We start from the raw sequence: 9,881 nt of genomic DNA on the forward strand, positions 1-9,881 counted from the left end.
CCTTGGAACCATAAATTTTTTAGCCAATTATGTCTATGGAATTTAAACCATACTACAATCCCTTTATAAACTATTACATAAAGAAACAGAATTTAAGTGGACAAAATAACACCAAACAGTATTTGAAAAATGAAACAAACGATACCCAAACAACTCGAAATTACAATGCCAGACACCAGTAAACCATTTTACATCATTACCAATGCTTCCAATACCGGAATCGGAGCAGCATTACTGCAACAACACCCAACAGAAAATAAAAAGAATCTGATATCCACAAATTCACGATTAGTTACACCTATCGAAATGAGACTATCAACTCTCATTCGCGAAGGTAGCGCAATAATATATGCACTAACGGAATATGAATTCCTTCAAAACACCCGATAATACTATTTTCTGATCATAAACCTATTATATATCTATTCACCCAGAAAAATAAACCTAATCATAGAGTTTACAAATTTCAACTAATACTAATGAAATTCCCGAACCTCCATATTATATGGACAGAAGGAAAAAACTTAGCGTTGCCAGATCTCCTTAGCAGAACCATTAACGAAGAACAATTCACAAAAACTAGAGATAGCACAGTTGAAATACCAGAAAACATTAAATTTTACTTTGCAAAAACACCGTTTGGAAATAATATCGAATGCCAATATAGCATCTGCTATAACAACAACGTAGAAAAAACAGATCAAACACACTACCCTCTATTAGCTAATATCCACAATAATTTCTTTGAAATTAATATCGATAAAAACGAATACCAACCAATTTCATATGAAAAAGTTAAAAATGAAACAAAAACAAACCTGACACCAAAATATAAACCGAAAATTAAAAATTGGAATTGACAAAAAATTGAAAAAGATGATTTAATAATATCTAAAAACCAAAACGGATCTTACATTAAACACCACGACAATGACTATCTTCGATTATTAAATAACGTACAAGCATCCAAACAACAATTTGACAATGTTAAAACAAATGAAATCTTCTACGACGAAAATACGAAAGTCACCAGTTCTCTACTTAAGGAAACACAAATCCTAGACCCAGTACTACACAGAGTAAAAATGTGAAAAACAAATAATAATAAACCACATTCAGTCACACCAGAAATTCGACGAAATAAAGGACTATTCGCATATTACAGAAAATTTAAGTCAATTGTGATAGACGAAAACACCTCACTAAAGACAATGCTTATCACAATTAAGAAAAAATCACTAAAACGAATTTGCCTACCCCTCCACTACTACCATGTGCATTCTTTGAAAACCACTGCACAGATACAGTTGGTCACACAGGATTAGAAAAGACAAAGCGAAACCTGATGGAAAAATATTATTTCCCTAACCTCCATACTTGGATCAAGATCTTATTAGCAGATTGTATCAAATGTCAAACAAATAAAATATTTGCAAATAACCAAAACAAAGCAGACACAGAACACCTTGATTCATTGAAAACACATTTCAACGAAATGATCATGATAGATAAAATGACCATTAAACCCACCTTCTGACGGACATCAATATATTTTCGTAATAGTAGACGTATTTTCGCACTTTGTCACCATTATGTGTGCACCAAAAAATAACGCTTACTATGCATATACAGCGTTATTCGAACATTGGTTCAAGAAATTCGGACTACCAGAAGAACTACGGTCAGACAACGGGTCGGAATATATTAACACCGAACTTACACACCTGTGTAAATATTTTGAAATAAATTTTAAACCAAGTACTACCTACGCACCCTGGACCAACGGTCTAGTAAAAGGAACAAATCGTATTATTGGACAGTTCATTAGAACATTAGTAGATGGAAAATTCAATAATTGGTCACGAAAAGCAAAATTCTTCCCCTGCGCCTATAACACACAATACCAAACTAGATTAGGAATGTCACCCTATGAAGTAGTATTTAACCGAAAACCACGTAAACCAACACAAGTTAAATTGGGAACAACAACTGATGAACTCGGAATTTGTAATCCTTCAGATAAAAGCATCTGTAAGACACAACCTACACACACTCACCTAGAACAACAATTCAATCACCCAAAACTTGCAAAATTGCAAAAAGGAACTTTTGCAAAATGGTTCTTAGATAAAGAAAAACAATTTAACGAAACCTATCAAACAACAACACGAATTTACAGAAACGCAAAAAACTAACCGATGAAATGAATACGAGATTTCGAACAGCTAAACCTTTACCAATTCGTACGTTTGTACTCCTAACTAACAAACAACAAATAGAAGGAGTATCGAAAAAACTAATACCCTTCAAGACAGGCCCATACCTAATAATTGAAAAAACAACTGATACAACATACATACTACAGGACCAGAATAAAGGAAAAATTACAATCCACAGAAATCATATAGTACCATACAATCCAAAAGAAAAATGGATTTATATATAATGGAATATATTAAAGAAGAACTCAACAATTACTTATTTGATAAAAACGTACCAACATTGAAACAACCAGAATAAACAATAATAAAGAAAAACCGCATGGATCTTACACCAGAAACCGAAAACTAGACAAAAATTCACCATACAATTTACGAAAAAGAAAATTCAAAATAAATTCGAAATAACAGAAATTAATTCACAACAGATTATTCACAGATTATACACAACAGACAAGTGATAGCTGTAATAGTTTACATGGTACACTGAATATTTAAACATTCAGATTCATCAGAACTTTAATAGTTTTCAGATTTAGAATAATACTCAGATTTCTAGATTATGTTAACACCTACATCATTATATTGATTCCACCATTTAGAAGTTCCACCTTGTCTTGTTTTAAGAAAAAATAATTAAAAAATACAAAAACAGATATCAACCTAACGATAGACATACAAAACCCGTATGTTTTTTATCATAAACATTTTGTAACTGATACAAATATAAACACTAATATCGCCGGATGCACTTGGTTGTCTCAAGAATAAGGTGTACTCTTAAGGCTTACCTGACTAACTAAAGTTCTATATCTCTAGTCCGTTACTCTATCTGAGCTTCAGTAGACAGTGCACCGGCCGCAATGCTAAAGTCTAACGTATATCTCAATACTAAACAAGAGCGGAGTAGAGAGAGAGAAATATACTTTATCATTATATCAGGTAGGTAACTGGTACTGATTAAACAGCCTTCTCTTCTGAGAAGAGGGAAAACAGGTAAACATCTAAAGGAAAGAAAGGAAAAGATATTATTCCCTTTTTATCCAATCAGGGAAGAGTATTTTCCGTCTTTGTTTATTTAAATAATAAAGTCTTTCAAATAGTCTTTTCTGGAAGTCATACTTGACTCCAACAAGCTTAGAAACCGATTTTACTAAACAAAAACCAATACGCGAAATTAATTTCCTAATGGATTTCGGAGCCACACTCAATATCCTAAACAAAGACACATGGAACGAGTTAAATTACAATAATCCTCACCTCCAGTTAACCAAATCAATTAGAACGCTGACTGCCGCAAATAATACAAAAATCGAAACTTTGGGAACTATAAATTTGAATGTGACACCGGAAAGAATCTCTAATAGTAGGAGTAATTCTCACCAAATTTTCAATATATTTTTCTATATAACACAATGTAACCATAACATTCTTGGAACCCCTTTTTTTAAAGAATATATTGAAATAATAAACGTTAACACAAATAAATTAACAATCAACACATCAACAGATATTGACAATGAAATCCATTTCTTTCAAATCACAACCAAAGAATATCCGTATTACTCTAGAATATACCCTGTATGCAACAAGGAAACCCAATACTTTGAACCACACGAACACAAATGTTTAACTTTCCCAATTCCCATCTTCAAAAGAATGGAAAAATCAATCGGAAAAATTCTGCACGGATCACTACATTACTTTGAACCTATTAATAAGTACCATAACCTATATTTCACCGATATTAAGGATTTAACCAAAGAAAACGAGAATTTCGCAGACATTTACTTAATTAACAAAAATAATTATAAAATGATACTCAAAAATGAACTAATTGGACTTATATATCAAAACACAACATTTAAAACGTTTCATATGGAAGTTTACCAAACAAACTCGTTAGAACTTTTCTCAGCATTATATCACCTCACCTATGAAAATTAAAACGATATCAATGATAATTTTCAAATAAACAACGACGAAAGTATAAACCAAGTTGCGACATTCGAAAGAAAACCCAATTTCAAATGTAAATTTAACATCACCAAATACAACAACAAGGGCAAAGAATTCATACAAATGTTTAATTTTGAACATTCTTACCTAACACAAGAACAATTTAACAAATTGTTAGACATAATTTTGAAATAAAGAAATGTATATGATTTGACGTTGGCAAAACAAAAGTAAAACTTAACCTAGCTATGAAAAAAGATGCAGTCTTCAAACAGCAGAGAGTCAGCAAAGTACCAATTAATTTAAGAGATCGAATTCAAGAACTACTCGATGTATTGAAAAAGTACGATAGTTTCACCTGTCAACAAAGAACAATTGTCCACCGGCAACACATTCACAAACCCAGTGATCATCCTACGAAAAGGAGAATCACTAAAAATCGTCTTAGACGCTGGATACTTGAACATTATGGTAGACGAACCAAAGTGTAACTGGACAATAGAACCAGTAGACGTAGCATTAACCCGAATAAACGGTACAATTTTCACAACAGCAGATCTGAACAGTGCATATAACCAAATTCCCTTAGATAACCAGAATAAACAATAATAAAGAAAAACCGAATAAACAATAATAAAGAAAAACCGCATGGATCTTACACCAGAAACCGAAAACTAGACAAAAATTCACCATACAATTTACGAAAAAGAAAATTCAAAATAAATTCGAAATAACAGAAATTAATTCACAACAGATTATTCACAGATTATACACAACAGACAAGTGATAGCTGTAATAGTTTACATGGTACACTGAATATTTAAACATTCAGATTCATCAGAACTTTAATAGTTTTCAGATTTAGAATAATACTCAGATTTCTAGATTATGTTAACACCTACATCATTATATTGATTCCACCATTTAGAAATTCCACCTTGTCTTGTTTTAAGAAAAAATAATTAAAAAATACAAAAACAGATATCAACCTAACGATAGACATACAAAACCCGTATGTTTTTTATCATAAACATTTTGTAACTGATACAATTATAAACACTAATATCGCCGGATGCACCTATATCTATAACAATCTACAATCTAGTTTGAACAAAGAACACCCATAACTAGTACCCATTTACGAACAAACACTACAGATTGCTAACGAAATAGTAGAATTTCAAAATATCCAGTTAAATCATTCTTTCAAAATAAATTGTTAACAATCTTAATTGTTAAAATACCTTTATGCGAATACGCGTAACGAGACGGAAGTCAGGAAAAGTAATATTAGAAAAAAAACTTCAAAATAGCCAAAAATACTAAAATAAACAATATTACATTTAGATTCCAAACAAAAGACAAAGACGGACACACTAGAAATAGATATATACGATATAGATGGACAAATAGTAAAAATCTGAAGTAGCAATTGTAGTTGAATGTCCTATTTACAGAAACAAATACAAACAATTAAACGTACACGCACATTGTCATATTCATTATAATAAAGATACATTACATTTGCTTAATTGTAGAACATACCACAAAAACATCTTATAGAGTGCACAGCAATTAAAAACAATAATATCTTAGTGGATCTTCACTGGGGAGAACACTACTTTTCTCACCTACTGAAAAAACCAATCACGTTACACTGTATGAAAGATTACGAGAACTTCAGACGACAACTAACTGAAGAAAAGTGTATTGACATTTCTAACTTTAAAACACAATTTGTAACAGTCTCTGAAAACAATACCGAAGTATTCACCTAAAACAGCCAAAATTGATACCTTTATAAAATTCTACCCTATAATCAGTCTAATCACAATACTCAAAACACCTTGTATAGTAGCTATTTCGATATATCTAGCATTTGAAATTATACGCAGCGCCCTTCGAAGAAATAGAGTAATACGTGCAACTATACCAATCTATTAAATGTCAGAAGGACAAGGTTTAAACAACGCAGACAGAAACCATTTTTGCAAAACATGTCTTGAAAATATTGAACTTGAAATCTTCCAATTCCTAAAAACAGCATTCATTATATATTTTTTGTATTAATGTGCTAAAACTTATTAAACTTTTATTTGGACCATAAAAACGCTAATCAAAATTAATCCCGACAGCAGCGTTGAAGAAGCTATTTATTATACTTTAAGAGCCCATAACTTTTACTTACAAGTCGCTTTTACAGAAAATACACAATATTATGGAAATGTTCTTTTATACCAAATAAACGTACCTGAAAATCACAAAGTTTGGATTTCTATTCTATGCGCACAAACAAGCCAACCTATACAAACCATAACTCCATTACTTACTCTATCACCACCAACAGCATTAAACGCACAATACACTCAAGACCCAAACTACCAAAACAACCCCAACACACTCGCATTTACAGGAAATAACACAGTTGCATTATATGACAACACATCCCAACAAAATACAACACAACTGAATCTACAATCACATTCACGAATAACACAACACTATATTCGACAGAATAGATTAATACCAAGAAAAAATAATCCATTAATAAATAACCATTTCGATACAAACAATCAACATCAAAATAACCCAACAGGAACCCCTGACAGGGGCGCCTAATTTACATAATTGCGTCGAACACTAATAAAATTGAACGCCCACACGACAACGAAGTCACTGATTTAACTAATATACCAAAATCACCGGAACAAAGTGAAATAGGAACAGAGAATCCATACGCAGTTAGACGCGAAAGCGTCCAACCCAGGAGGACTCTAGTAAAAGCAAGAAGAAGATCTTCATTTTCGTATCTCAACCAAGCACATTTAATCCCATATCGTACAACAGATATCGAAATAGAAGATAACGACATAAGACCATTAAGCACCAGACGTTCAGAACCATCTAGCAGAACAAGTACACCAACAATACAAAATTTTAGTATTGCTTCACCGGAATTACCTAGCGAATCATCAATAGCCACTCCCACAGCAACAGAACTTAGAGCAAATCCCTTTTATCAGCCAACAAGACAACAAGTACAAGATTTTAACTTTGTACAACTACAAATTAGACAGCATCAAGCAATCGCACCCCACAGCTCATTTTGGTCAGCCTCATCACGAGAATCAATCTCGAGCTCAGAAATAACACCAAGATCAAGCCTAACCCTCTCAACACAAAACACATCTTTAGAAGAAAACGTATCTAATACATACTCCCAAATAGAATCATCGTCAGTATTAGAACATCCACCTATTGTATCCAGTATAAACTTTGAACAGGAAATAAGACTATCTGAATACTATACAGGACCAAGAGGACCAATACTGCCAGCAAACAAAACCAAAACCCACCAACGAGAAGCAGAACTCGTGAAAGTACGCAAAGATTTCTATTAGATCACCAGCACCATTTATACGAACCAACAAGAATAGGAGACACATTTACTAATTGGGCAAGAGAAAGAATTGAACATACTCTAAACCTCATTACACGACAGAGACAAAACGCACTTAACGTACTATCAACACCAAGTTTAGAATTACACTTTCAATCAACAATTAGATATAACACCATTTTTAACCATCCCTTTCACGCAGAAATCCCATCCATTACTACTCGTACTACACCTCCGCCATTTATATGCACTGAATTGATATACAAATTTGATAGATATACATAGCAAACACTTGGTTTTGCATCATTTTATAACCCACACACAGGATTAACGTACACATATCGGTTCAACTAGTGATAATAAACGTAATATTTTTCACCTTTATATATCTATTCCTATTACTAGCATACCTTGAATACGGATTAGGACCAATTAAACTTCGTGCAAAAGACATCAAAAACCTACAAGATCGAACTAAACACAAAATAAATAATACTTACTTCACGAATATTATAAATATCACCGATTCAGATTATGAAGATCTGTGGAATATACGAGCCGACTTTTGGTTCCATAAATGGGGAAAACCAAGACCTCCAACTCAAATAGATACACCATTCATTAGCCGAAACACAGAGATCGAAAATAACATACAACATCTAGAAAAAGCACAACTCGAAATACACTCTCAAATGCCCAAAAACCTAGAATTTCCAATATCAAAACAGAAAATAACTGGAATACATCAAGTACAGACTAGTCTCAACGGAGTGATAATGGAACCATATCGTAGAAATCTCAATCAGCAAAAACAATATTCACAAATGAAAAAAACCATAACAAAATACACAAACGCTCACGAAGAATAATAGATAAAAATCTAAAACCAAGTAATAACACAATCACAGCTGGACCACCAACAGGACCACAAAACATATTTGCCGAACATTATGATTGTGAAATAAACGAAATCAGCAATGTTAAATACTGTGATTTCAATAAAATTAGGACCTGCACATTTAAACTTTTGGATCTAGAAATGGAAAAAAGTGGAGTACAACTACTATCTAGAGCAAAAGCAATAGAAATCAAAGCATTCGCAGTTGAAGGAACAATAAAAGAAACTGTTCATTGGTGTTCACAACACACCGATTACATCCGAGCAAGTCGTCAAAATTATTATTACTCGGATGCCCCACGAACGAAAATATTAGACCCTGATGAGGTCAGAAATGAATTAGCACGAATCAACATATTAAAAAATACTAAATATCAACCTAAAAATTTTAATATTTCTTTTAATTATACGAATAACCCAAGTTTACAAAACCGAATAGAAAAAGCACAAGGAGAAATTAGACTATCGTACATCACCCCGTTAACACCACAATACGGAAGATTAGTTTACGATTATACAGACGAATCCTGGATACCGACAGCATCTAAAAACAGACAATCCAATTGTAAAGGAGGACAAAAAATCCAAAGTCGACTCGATTTCCTACATTGGACATTGTCATTAAGCGAAGTATCACTAACACTGAACCTAGAAACGAATGAAATTTCATTAGATGGTACCAAATTACCATGCAATGTAGAAAAAGGGTACTGTCACCCAACAGCCATAACTAAATCAACCATTGTTTGGGAACCTGAATTACATTGTCAGATCTTTGAAATGTTACGATTTGATGCATACATGGTAAAATACAAAGATAGGTATCGGTGGAAACAAACACCGACTGGACTCTAGTTCAGAAATTAAATGAGCATAACAAAAACAAAACCACATTTAAAAAAACACCCAATTAGCAACCAGATTTGAAGTTTCTAGTAAACCAGAATTTTATTGCGGATCTACAAAACCATTATACCCAACAGAATAGGAATACATCTATATAATTTACGAACATGGTTTTGATATGAACACAGGAAAACCATACGATGCAGATATTAACACCTTTGACAGCAAAAACTTTATAAAAATCAATAGTAAAGATATTTCTCAACAACCAAATAAAACCAAAAACCACAGCAATTAATACTACTATGGTTTTGTCAATGAAATAACCCACCTAGAAATGCAAATGGTCTTATATATGAGTAAAATATATTCACAACTCAGCCTACAAGCCATTGAATTTTGATCTAAACTATGCGAGCAAACCCGGAACACTAGACAACTTAGACTTACACAAGTACACAAAGACACACCACTACTAGGCTACATACTAACAGGAGACCTTTCAATATTTGTACAAGAAGAAGGTATAAATGTTATGAAAATGTACAGATGCGCCAAA

Source organism: Convolutriloba macropyga, chromosome 10 (assembly GCF_964194025.1).
Source record: "Convolutriloba macropyga chromosome 10, txConMacr16.3, whole genome shotgun sequence".
Taxonomy (NCBI): Eukaryota; Metazoa; Xenacoelomorpha; order Acoela; family Convolutidae; genus Convolutriloba; species Convolutriloba macropyga.